Source organism: Orycteropus afer, unplaced genomic scaffold, assembly GCF_000298275.1.
Source record: "Orycteropus afer afer isolate SDZICR_OR568_19922 unplaced genomic scaffold, OryAfe1.0 scaffold00319, whole genome shotgun sequence".
Taxonomy (NCBI): Eukaryota; Metazoa; Chordata; class Mammalia; order Tubulidentata; family Orycteropodidae; genus Orycteropus; species Orycteropus afer.
The window spans coordinates 3059000-3072627 of NW_006921906.1; the positions used below are offsets into that span (position 1 = coordinate 3059000).

Genomic DNA, 13628 nt, shown 5'->3' on the forward strand with positions numbered 1-13628 from the left:
GACATGTCCAGGGTTAAGCAAGCCAAAATCTTGTCATCTTCACTTCTTAGGAGATTTCTGGTTGTCTTTCTACTGAGACTGATTTATATGTTCTTCTGGTAGTTCACAGTATATTCAGTATATTCAAACGCATCAATTCTTCTTAGTATCACTCCATATATTTTCTTACTGAAAACAGTCTTTTCTTTATTTTGGGGGCTGTTAATCATCCTTGCCTTTCTTCTTTGTAGCCACTAATTTCCCATCTTTTTTGTTGGCCTTGTTTCTTCTCCAAGCTCCTCCAAAATGATAGCCTCTCTGCTCATCTCTCAGCTCTATTTTCATTCTCTACTCTCTGCAAGTTATCTTACTCATTACAATCCTTAAAATACCCTCAATCCAACAACTTGGATTCAGACTTCTACTAACTCATATGTTCAACTTGGATTGATGTTTTGTAAACATTTCATGCTTAATACTTCCAAAACTTAACTCTTTCTTTCTTTCCCAAATGCTAATATTCTAATAAAAGGAAATCACTATCTTTCACATTCCTTAAATAAAATACTTGGAAATAATCCTTGAAATCTCCATCACTCTTACTCTCTATGTCTGGCCCATTGCCAAGACCTATGAGTCTAACTCTAAAATATTTGAAATCAGTCTACTGCTTTTTATTTTTTCTGCAAGAATAATCAACTGTTCTGGTTTGCCCAGGATCAAGGGCTTTTTTGGGACATGTAAATTTCAGTGCTAAAATGGGGAAAGTTTCAGGCAAATCTGGATGAGTTCCTTAGCCTATCCCTGCTCAAACCGATAAGGACGCCTTTGTCTCTCACTCAGCACTGCTGCAATCCCTTCCTACCTGGCCTTCCTGTTTACACTCTCTTGCTCCCTTCAGTCTTGGAATAACCTGTTAAAATCATAAACAGGATTATATAGTTTCCCTTTTTAACATCTTTTAATTGCTTTCCAGTACATTTAGGGGAGATTACAAAAAGCTTTAACATTATGTTTAAGTTCCTTTGTGACCTAGCCCTTTGCTACCTCAAAACCCCCTCTCAGGCCATTCTCAAGGCATCAATCAATGGCTTCTTTTATTTTCTTGAAAACATCAGTCTTTTTGCAGTCTTCTGCCCTTTGCTGATGCTGTTCATTCTGCCTGCAGTGCTCTTTCCTCCACTCTTTGCATGGTTGCTTCCATTATATCCTCAGGTTGACTCTATCAGTGTCCCAGTTGTTCTCCTTCATGCCACTCTGTTCATTTTCTACTAAGCACGTAGCACACTTTATATTTATCTTTTTTTTTTTTTTGTCTCTCCCTCTTACATATTCCCACCATACCTATGTACACTTATCTCCGCATTAGAATGAAATCAAAGACCTAAGTGGTTTGTTGCTGCAGCTATAGCTTCTAGCAGAATACAGTAGGAGCTCAATAAATAACCATTGAATTCTTGGGTACTCCTAAAAGTGTTTTCGTGAGTGGAAAAAAGCTGTTGCAAAATTAAGCGCGTTGCACAACAGCTAATGACGCTTTTGTTCCCCCAACCCTGAACACACCTTTCACATTATCCCTCTTAGGGATGGGGACAAAAATTCTTTCTGCCATCAGTGTGCCTTCTATCTCATGTGTCCTTTACCAAGTAAGAGGGAAAAAGCAGTGTGAAGGTTTCCTCAAAAATGAGACCTTCCCACATTCCAGAAAACTGACGGGATATTTTTCACTGTAGCAGTTAACTGTAGGGATATTTTACCAGCATAAATTCACCTGCAGGAACTGGAGAAATAGTGCTTCCTTCTGTCTGCTGTTAGAGCAGGTTATTAATGGTTTTTTTAGGGACTGATTTGCATGGGCAATAAACACTCTTCCTGGCATTACAGAGGAATAAAAGGAACTCAATCTTTCTGTAATTCTTTCCAAAAAAATAAACAATAGTTTCCTTATTTTACAGTTAAAATTTAAACTGTGAGCCATAGTTTTTTAAAAAAATGTGTATCTTGTTTTTGAACAACTATATTGAGATATAATTCATATATTGTAAACTTTACCCTTTTAAATTGTATGATTCAGTGATTTTTTAGTGTATGAACAGAGTTTTGCAAATATTACCACTATCTAATTTTAGAAAATTTTCATTACCCAAATGAAATTCCATACCCATTACTGATCACTTCCCATTTACCCCTCCCCTCAGCCACTGGTAACCAGCAACCAATAACCTTTCTGTTTATATGGATTTGCCTATTGCGGACATTTCATATAAATGGAATAATACAATATATGGTCTTTTGTGGACTGGATCTTTTCACTTAGCATAATGTCTTTATTGTTCATCCATGTTATAGTATGTATCAATACTTCAATCTTTTTTGTTGCTGAATTGTATTATATGTCCATTGTATGGATATATCACATTTTGTTTATCCATTTGTCAGTTGAGACATTTGGGTTGTTTCTTCTTTTTGGCTATTGTAAGTTGTGCTGGCATCAACATTTGCATACAAATTTTTGTTTGAGCATAATATTTTCAATTCTCTTGGGTATATATCTAAGAGTGGAATTATTGAATCCTATGTTCAACATTTTAACACATTTTCAACATTTTAACACATAGACATACTGACTTCCAAAGTGGCTGCACCATTTTACATTCCCTCCAACAGTGTGTACAAGGGTGCCACTTTCTCCATATACTAGCCAACACTTGCTATTGTCCATCTTTTTGATTAAAGCAATCCTCATGAGTGTGAAGTGGTATTTTACTGTGATTTTTTTTTTCATAAGTCAATGAAAGTTTTTATTTCATTTTTGGTCAGTCTCAGTAGTTGTGTCTTTCTAGAAATTTGTTCATTTTATCCAGGTTATCTAGGTTTGTTGGCATACAGTTTTTCATACTATTCTCTTATAATCTTTTTTTATTTCCATAAGGTTGGTATTGATGCCCTTCTTTCATTCCTGATTTTAATAATTTGAGTCATCTTTTATTCCTTGGTCAGTCCAGCCAAAAGTTAGTTTTGTTGATCTTTTTAAAGAACCAGCATTTGGTGGTGTTGAAGTTCTCTATTGTTTTTCTAGTGTCTATTTAATTTAACTTCATTCTAATCTTTATTATTTCCTTCCTTCTTTCTTTGGGTCTAGTTTGCTCTTCTTCTTCTTTTGCTTCTTATAGTGGAAAGTTTAGGTCATTTCTTTGAGATCTTCATTTTCAATAAAAGCATTTACAGCTATAAATTCCCTAAGCACTGTTTAAAGGAGATTTTTGTTGGTAAACAAAAATGATGGAAACCTTCAACGAGATTTATTGACACAATCATTGAAATAATGGATTCAAATGTACCAATGATTATAAAGATGCCGCAGGATCATGCAACCTTTTGTTCTGTTATACATAAGGTCACTATGAGTTGGAGCTGACTCAATAGCAGTTAGCAATAAACATTTTACCAAATTAAATTTTGACAACTTAAACTTCTAAAAATTCTCTAAAATAGTGGCATAGTGCTTAAGACATTTGACTGCTAACCAGAAGGCTGACAGTTCAGACCAACCAGCCATTCCTCGGAAAAAAGACTGCACAATCTAATTCTGTAGAGATACTGCCTCAGAAAGCCAAGGAGGGAATCACTAAGAGTTGGAATCGATTCGATGGCAGTGAGTTTGGGTTTTTTTGGTTTGATGTGTGTGTAGGAATAATAAAGGCTTTAATTTTTAAGGAAAAGCCCAATGTATTTTATAAGTAAGGCTTTATTTTGTCAAATAAGAAAAACATTATTTTCAAAAGGATTAGAAAATAATTAATAACAGCAAACTGCATTTTAAGATCTTTAAGAATTAGAGATGCTGGCTTCCACCTCTACATATATGATTTAATTGGTATGGGTTGCAACCTGGGTTTAAGGATTTTTAAATGCTCCTCAAATGATTCTATATGTGCAATGAAGTCTCAGAACCATTGTCTTAACTATGTTATCTGCTTCCCTAAAGAATAAACTTTTAAAAAATAATGCTTGGACAAATTACTTACTTCAAAATACACAGATAAGTCATTTGATGTCTCAATGTATTACATAGAAAAGCATATCTCTTTTATATGAAAATTGTTCAATCCAATTAATGCAATAGCAGATAGCTAAAAACCCCAAAAGTGCACAATGTGGGAATCCTGGCTGTATAGTAATTCATTTGGAAATGATATGTTGTTGTTGTTGTTGTTAGGTGCTGTCGAGTCGGACCCAACTCATAGCAACCCCTCCTTGGGTTTCCGAGGCAGTATCACTACGGAAGTAGATTGCCCCATCTTCCTTCCAAGGAGTGGCTGGTGGTTGGTGGAAATGATATAAGGATTTCAAAGCTTAATGTGAACAAATAGAATAACATGGTGGCTGAAACAGCTCTTGTAACCAGCCATACTAGCAGGAACACAGTGTCTAGATAATGGGAGCTAAGAATCCCGCTACATGGTTCTAGTTGGATCACATCTAGAATCCATGTTAAACTCTGGTGTGTTTTAAGAGGAACTTTGGATAAAGGATACCTATGAAAGCCATTTTATATGAAAATGGTTTGAAGGTACTAGGGCTGTTTCATCACAGCAGAGAAGACCAGGTAACTGGCTTCAAACATGAGAAGAGCATTCATGTAGAAGAGGATTAGTTACATTATATAATGTATTTCAAGTTTATAATGAGTTAAATAAACTCATCTGCCAAACTGGGAAGCTAACCACATTTTTATGGAAAAATGCAATGTGACAGACCCAGCAACAGAAGAGATTGGAAAACAATTGCTTCCTAAGTTGGAGATTCCTATTTTTGAAGTATAATAGGTCATAAAGTTAAAATTTGTTTTCTTTCAAGATTATATTTTCAAGTTTTATTCTTGGGAGCTCTGGTGGCATAGTGCCTGTTTTATTCTTAGCCTGATCCAAGTAATTTAGCATTTGACTGAATGTTAATAGGGAAGTACTTTATTTATTTTATTGAATCTGTTGGTTACTAAGTATAAGAGGGAATATTGAAAAATAGATACAGAAAAAATACCTAAATTCTATCTATTTTGTGATAATATAACTTACTTTTTTAGTGTCTTGTACGTGTTATAAAGTTTTTGCAAATACATTGTTGGTGAAGAATGTCATTTAATTAACTTTGTAAGCCTCTGGATGCACAGTAATGCCTCATAATATAGACCTCCTCATTAATAGAATACTGCGTCTAGGGCAGAATCTCACAAGACATAATAAAATGGAAAAATCACAGATGTTTGTGATATCCAGGAAAGGATTTTAAAATCAAGCAAAAGAAACACAAAAAAATCAGAACCACTGAACATATTCTCTTTATTTTTCTGGTGATTTAGTTGCATAAAAAGAGCTCTGATGTTGTAGTGGTTAAGGGATTGGGCCGATAACCAAATCGTTGGTAGTTCGAACCCACCAGCTTCTCTGCAGAAGAAAGATGGGGCAGTCTGCTTCCATAAAGATTTACAGCCTTGGAAACCCAATGGGGGTCCCTAAGAGTCAGAATCAACTTGATGGCAGTGTATTAGCTTTGGTTTGGTTTTCAGTTTCATAAAGATATCTTCAAAATGTAATGAATTTTCTGCTTTATGAATCTAGACTATGAGGACTGTATAATTTATTTTACCTGAAACTAATATATATTTACTTTAATTTAGAAGGAAAAGCATAATAATTAGTATTCTAATTTTGATTTTTGAAGAACTATATTTAAGAGTGTAGGATAATTCTAAATCATCAATAATTTTTTTAACAAGTATCTTACTATAATAGAGCCACAAAAACAAAGTCTCTGTTCCTGGATATACAGACAGTCCCAGACTTAGGACACATTCAAGTTACAACGAACTACACTTATGATTGTCTGGAATTTTTTTTTTTCTTTTTGGTACAGCTTAGTAATTTAACTACATACATTGTTAAAATATATCTGCAAGTTTATATGCAATGTGTTCAACCCTAAAGACAAATAAAGATCTATCAGATTTATAAAAATACTCATAATAAAAGGCAATAATGATGAAAACTAAAAAAAGATGAGGTATTTGACTTACATCAAAACAAACTTATGACAAAGTTGTCAGAATGGAATCCCGTCATAAATCAGGAAGTACCTGTACATAACTTTGTATATACATATATAAGATTTTAAAAAGTCTTAATGTATTGAATATACTTTAAGACAAGATTTGTCTGTCATTTTGGCTTTTCTGACACACTATTCTGCTGTGAAAGTAGCATTTTTTTAAATTTCTTATATGCAGTATGCTATTTTTAAGTCATTTTGAAATACTCTATTATGCATCATATATTCTCTATATGGCACAAATTGGTGTTTTTATAACTCTTCCAGTTAAAAAAAAATTTTGTCTTAAGTCATGTTACTTGCCTTGTGTGTGCTTTAAAGTTGCATTATGTGCATCTCACCTCATCAGACAACTGCCAGTTCTTCCCATTCTTTTTGCTGGAGTCAAATAGGGAATTTCATATGCATTAGTTTATTTGCTTTTTGTCAAAACATCTCGTTTTCTGTTATACTCATTAATCTGTAAATAACATCGTAGTGTTTTCCTATTAGTTGAATTTTAGCTGAATGTTGGTATTTTACTAGTTTGTAGTTTTTATCTTATTTGTGTATTTAATTTTGTTTAGTTTGAACTTGACACCTTTTCATACTTATCCAACTATTCAAACTTTGTTTTAATAGTAGTATATAGGTGTTTCATAGTCTCTTTCTCAGTAACTATTTTTATTTGTCAATGTCATTGGCAAAATAACTTGATCTCTTTGGAACTATGAACCCCCTAAATTGTGAAGATTTTTCTAATTGTTTAATTTTACTTAATACAAGAAATATAGTTGGTACTGCTACATATACAAGGAGCCCTGCTGGTATAGTACTTGAGCACTCAACTGCTAACCAAAAGTTTCTAAACCTCCAGTTTCTCTGCAGGAGAAAGATGTACAGTGTGTTCCCATAAAGATTCCAGCCTTGGAAACCCTGTGGGGCAATTCTGCTCTATCCTATAGGATCACAATGACTCAAAATTGACTTGATGGCAATGGGTCAAAGTGCACAGGGTATAGTGAAAAGACACTAAGTGAGAAAGCAGGAATCTAAGGTTCATTTTCAATTTTGTCATTTGCTACCCATGAGTCTTGAACAAATCATCTAACTTTTATTGCCCATGGATCCATAAAATGGGGATGTCATGACTTCCTTAAGGAAGATGTATGTGGAAGTCAATTTTAAACTGCAAAAATCAGGCTGTCATTTTTGTTTTATATTATTATTATTATTAAGGCTTTACCCATTGCTGATGAAAATTTGAATTATGCATAAGCAATATTGTACCAGTGGTGAAACTGGCAAAGAGTAATTTTTAAGATATGTGAGAAGGTGGAAAATGTGGTGAATTTGCCCAGTCGTTTAGCGTTAGGAAAAGACAGTTTGGCAGAGTAATTACTTTTTCCATCCTCAAATATACTGTCTTCCTTTCCATAGAAACTATGGAGGCAAGACGTCATATGTTTAAAATCTTTAAACCTTAAGGGGAAAAAAAAGAAAGAAAGAACTCTCACCTTCAAAACAAACAAACTTTGCAAGGGCCTGTAGGCTTTTGGTTCTGATATTTCACTGTCCTAAGAATTATAAACATTACAAGACCTCGGTGAGCCATGCCCATGATCTCACTGAGACTTTGGCTCCTTGTATCTCATACCATGCACCTTAGGAAGTTCTTGGATCACAGGCAGATGTGATCACTTTTGTTATTTTTCCCAGTGTGGCCCCAGTGCTTAGGGCTTACTGTCTCTACTGATAAAGCAGCGAGGGAGTCAGAAAATACTAAATATTTTGTGAGGTCGACTTGGGAGTAGCAAGGCTGATTTGGCATTTGGCTTGTTGAACTGATCTCATCAATTTATATTCCATCATACATAGTTAATGCTTTTCTAGTGTTTGTGACAAAGTATCTTAAAAATATCTCACACCTCACCAGTTGCCATTGAGTTAACTCTGACTCATGGCAACCCCATGTGTTTCAGAACTGTGCTTCAGAGTTTTCACTGACGTTTTTTTTTTGGAAGTAGATCACCAGGCTTTTCTTCTGAGGTGTGTCTGGTAGACTCAAACCTCCATCCTTTTGGTTAGCAGCTAAGCAAGTTAACATTTTGCACAACCCAAGGACTCCATCTTAAAAATATAGTCCCCTTTATTCAACAAATTATTGAATATTCACTGTGTTAGTGACAGAAGGCTATATCCTAAGTAGGACTTGAAACTGATTCTTCCCAGTTCCATCATGGCCAACAGAGTGAAACTGAGATGGACCTGAATTTGTAAATTGTGGATGTACTGGAACAATAACTAGAATGGGAAAAATTGTGGATTGGCACCTTTAATCTCCTTCTTAGAAAACAAGGGCAGTGTACACATTGCATAGTAACTAAATCTCTTGATCAGCAGAGTCGGAAAAAGCAGTGCCCCCACTACAGGATGGTGGCTGACTGCTCCACTTTCAATGTGTGTTGGTCTCCCCAGTCCTGGCATTAATCCAGTCTCCCACATCAGGCTCCTGAAGGGGCTCACTACACCTCTTTCAAGTCTCCCATTCCAGAGCATTGACCTGTAATTTTTCCTTCCAGTTATCATTCTGCTTTGCTTGCATTTTAATAATTCAGATGTGTTTTGGTTTTACTGCCTTGGCCATGACTAAACTGGTTTGAACCACTTTGAAGCCCTGATCCAAAGGGAGAATGAAAGAAGAAAGGGCCAGTTATCTCTTTTCTTGAGGAGGTCATAAATTAATGGGAGAAGGACACACCAGCAAATATTTTGTTATGATGAACTAAAGGCTACAGATGCATTTGGCTGCAAATGGCATGTGATCAGATTTTAGGCTTAGTTGATTGAGTAGCTCAACAATGTCTTCTAGGACCCAGGCTATTCTTTCTCCTTTTGTTAGTGTGACTTGTAATGATCCTTTCTTATAAAGTAGGAAACCTTGCCCAGAAAATTCCTAAAGAAATCCTCTCAGACTTCACTGTCCATAATTGGTCCATACCTGGCCCATTTCTGAACAAAATACTAGCAGGGAGAATGTGACTTCCCTGATGGGTTTAGGCCAATTAGAAATTACTCCTGGAGTGTCTAGCTGCTCTTTCCTGATTCCTGGGTGTGAGAAGTAGACACCCAAACAAAATCAATTCTTGGTCAGACGAGAGAATTGGGGAAAAAGATTATGGAGAAAATCAAACTCTGTAAAAGTATGGGGGCAGGAAGTAACCAATACTAAGAAAGGGGGTAAGGAAAACTTTATGGAAGAAGTGTTATTTAAGCTGCTATTATGAATCTGAGCTTGGAGGTAAAGAAAAGTAAAAAATAAAGCTAGGAAGCCAAGGGAAATTCTCAATGAGATGGCATGACACAATGGCCGCAACAACGGACTTGAACATAGCAAGGATCATGAAGATAGGGCAAGACCAGCAACATTATATTCTGTCATACGTGGGTCACCGTGAATCAGAACAGACTCGACAGAAACTAACAACAACAAAGATAGCAGCATATGTACAAAGATGTGAAACAATATGGCACTTTAGGGGAATAATTCTATGAGGCTGGAATATAGTTTATGCAAAAGATGATACTGGAGAATAAGATCAGAAAGTGTGGTCCTATAGGTTAGAGTAGAACTGTCCCATAGGGTTTTCAAGGCTGTAATCTTTGTGGAAGCAAATTGCTTCATCTTCCTTCTATGGAATGACTGGTGGGTTTGAACCACTGACCTTTTGATTAGCAACCCAGCATGTAACCATTGCTTCACAAAGGCTGTTTCTCACTCTCATATCTTAAATGATGATTTTTCTACCTAGAGTCTACTGTATCACTGGATGTCTACTCATCCCTTGGGGCTTCACTTACAAACATCTTGAGGAGGCTGTCCTTCAAGCTTTATACTAGCTAAGATGTGCATGGTGTTTGTACTTACATAGTATCTTTTATTAAATTTTTTTTAATTTTAAAAGCTTGTTTTACATTCAACATTACATGTACATTTAGTTTCATTCCCCATTTACCATGTCCATCCCTAACCCAATCTCCTCCCCTCCCCACCCTGTAACCCTCCCCCTGTGCCCCTCATATTTATGCACTCCTGTTTATCCTACATTTCCTCAATTTGAATATTGGTCCTCTGGTGCCCTGTGGTCCATTGCTCTAAGGGATGTATTACCATAGCGTATGTGGGTGTGTCATCCTGAGTGGAGTGGTCTGCATATACATCTTGTTAACTATTGGGCTGAGAGCCAGCTCCTGGGGGTGCATTTTATTCTAGGCGTAGAATGTATTCCAGGGCCATAGTATTGGGGGTCTCACCAGACTCTATCTGACTAGCAATTCTGGTCATTATTGAGTTTTTGGACTTTGTTCCAAGTTTTCCCTCTCGCTCTATCCAGGATCTCCAGATTTGATCCTTTCCTGAGTGGTTGGCATTGGTAGCCAGGCACCATCTAGTTCTTCTGGTCTCGAGGGCCATCGTGTCGTAGGGCTGATTGCTTCCAAATGCCTTATTATTATTATTATTATGGCATTCTTCTTCACTTCCAATGCTAGTAGACCATTAGCTGCATCTTAGATGGCCGCTGGAAAGCTTTTAAGGCCCCACTCACTACTCACCAATGTAGGATGTGGAACAAGGCTTTTATGTTACATACTATCTTTACCTCCTTCTCCTTGTCATTATGCTTGTGATTTCTTTCTTTTTATTTTTTTAAAATTGTACTTTAGGTGCAAATTTACAGAGCAGAATTTGTTTTACATTCAACATTTTGTGTACACTTGGTTTTACTCCCCAGTGACCTTCCTCAACCCTAACCCAGTAACACCCCACCTCATGCCTTTCTTAGTTATGCACCCCTGTGTGTCCTGCTTTTCCTCTGTGCGAGTGTTGCCCCTCTGGTGGCCCATCTTTTGTATCTCCATAGAGTAGGTGGGTGCATCACCCTGGGTTGAGTGTTCTGCATGTACATCTTGTTTACTGTTGGACTGAGAGCCAGCCCTTGGGACTGAGTTTTATCCCAGGCCTGAAGTATATCCCAGGGCCTTAGTCTTGGGGGTCCCACCAGACTCTATCAAACTAGTAATTCTGGTCATTATTGTGTTTTTGGATTTTGTTCCATGTTTTTCCTCCCATTCTATCCAGGATTTCCAGTTTTGATCCCTTCCCAAGTGGGGTCTTGCGGTCCACCAGGTCCTAGGGCTGATTATTTCCAAATGCCCTTGGTTTTTTGCACTCTTCTTCACTTCTGATGATAGGAGACCATTAGCTGTGTCTTAGATGGCCAATCAAAAGCTTTTAAAACCCTAGTTGTACTGACAAAAGTAGGTTGTGGAACAAGATCTTTATGTATTTTGTTGTGCCATTGGAGTCTGGTGTCCCCCAGTACCATGGTCCTGAGTCAGCAGATCCAGTGGATCTGTCTCCCACAGTGTCTGGCAGTCTGTGAAGGACTGCTTTATGTAATTGTTCTGTGTGACTTCTTAATGCCTATCTTCCCCACTAAGGAGCTCCAATGGTGTAGTAGTTAAAGCATTTGGCTACTAACCAAAAAGTTGGTGGTTCAAACCTATCAGCTGCTCAATGGAAGAAAGATGAAGGAGTCTGCTCTGTAAAGATTTATAACCTTGGAAATGCAATGGTGTCACTATAAGTCAGAACTGGCTCAATGTCAATGAGTTTGCTTTGGTTTTGGAGCTTCTCCAATAGGTTATAAGCAACATGATGGCAGAATAATATATATCTTGTTTTCTACTGTATTCTCCAGTAGCTAATAGTCTCTTACTCATAATACCAAAAACCAAACTCACTGCAATTGAGCCGATCCCAACTCATAGTGACTGTCTTTGGGTTTCTGAGGTGGTAAATCTTTAAGGAAGTCTTCCAGTCTTCCTTCCACAGAGTGGCTGGTAGGTTTGAACTCCAGCCTTCTGGTTAGCAGTCTAATGCCTTAGGCACTATGGCACCAGAGCTGCTTTGCTCATAATAGTTGTTCTATAATATTACTGAAACTTAATTTTATGTTTGTATGTATAGATATATATGTAATGTACATAAATAACATATGCAAGTATGTATATTATACACATATACAGGTATGTGTCATTTAATGTCCATGATATGTTCTGTGAAATAGGGTGCTATGTGATTTGTATATTGTGTAAACACCATATTATATACAGGACAGATGTGCTCAGGACAGTCCCCAGGTGGACCCAGGACCTGTAAAAAGCACTATGTGAAAATTCTGGCTGTGCCACTGCTGGTCCTGTGTGGTCCAATTGAGTATATCCCAGCTTGCCACCACTGGCTCACTTCCTTTCCTTCCTCCCTGCCTGCTCCCCCCCCCCACCACCACCACCAATGGGCTTCAAACTCTTCCAGCCCTGTCCATTCCTTCTCTGCCTTTGCTTCTTCCCATGGCTACCTTTCCTGTTCATCCTTTCGTCACTGCTGTAGCCAGTAGGTTGCCACCCCAGGAGGAGCTGTACAGGGCACCCAGGCCAAGTGGGGCAACAATCTCAGTGGGGCATCCCCCTCAGCTCCGGTAGCATTTTTGGCCTCTGCCTGATGTGTGTGTAGTGGAACAGTAAGCCACAAATTGGCGTCAGGACTCCCTCCTCTGGCCACCCCAGGGCTGCGGCACCTGCAGACCTGGAGAGCTAATAAGAGACATATTGGATCTCTGCACTTAGCAAGGTACTTCCACTATGTCCCTTCCTCCCATCCAGATTTCTGAACTCTATTATAGTAACCTTATGGGACCATGGACATACATGTAATTGGATGTTGCCCAAACAGACATTGCTACTTGTATATACATACATATAATATGATATAGTATAATACAGTACTATATATGTGTGTGTATGTGTATGTGTGTGTATATATGTGTGTGTGTGTATATATATATATCTCTCTATGTGTGTAGGTGTATGTTGTTTGTTGTTATGTGCCATCGAGTCGAATCCGACTCATACCGACCTCTCCTTGGGTTTCTGAGGCAGTATCACTAAAGTAGATTGCCCCACCTTCCTTCTGAGGAGTGGTTAGTGGGTTTGAACTGCCAGCCTTCTGGGTTGCAGTCAAGTGCCTTAGGTACTGTGCTACCAGAGCTCCATATATATATATATATATACACCTATGTATATATGTGTGTGTGTGTGTATAACTCAACGGCACACAACAACAACAACTATATATGTTGTTATGTGCCTTTGAGTTGGCCCTGACTCATAGCCACCCCTCCTTGGGTTGCCGAGGGGGTATCACTACGGAAGTAGATCGCCCAGCCTTCCTTCCAAGGAGTGGCTGGTGGGTTTGAACTGCCAGCCTATATATAAGTGTGTGCGTGTATGTGTATGTGTGTGTATGTATGTGTGTGTATATATACATGTGTGTATATATACACACACACACACACATACATACACAGAAATTATATCTAATTTGGAAACTTGAGTTTATCTTTCACACCAAAGGTATACCTCATAGTCTCATCACTGCTTTCTGCTCTATAAAAATAAAATAACCCATAAATACAGGGTTTTTTTTTTTAATTCTGTCT

The 13628-nt window shown here is 37.5% G+C and overlaps 1 protein-coding gene across 1 annotated transcript in view; it reads left to right on the forward strand.

Moving 5' to 3' along the window:
• The window catches only part of ODAD2 (outer dynein arm docking complex subunit 2), a 329580-nt gene that overhangs the window by 221446 nt on the left and 94506 nt on the right, over nucleotides 1-13628 (forward strand). The gene's annotated exons all lie outside the window — the stretch shown is intronic.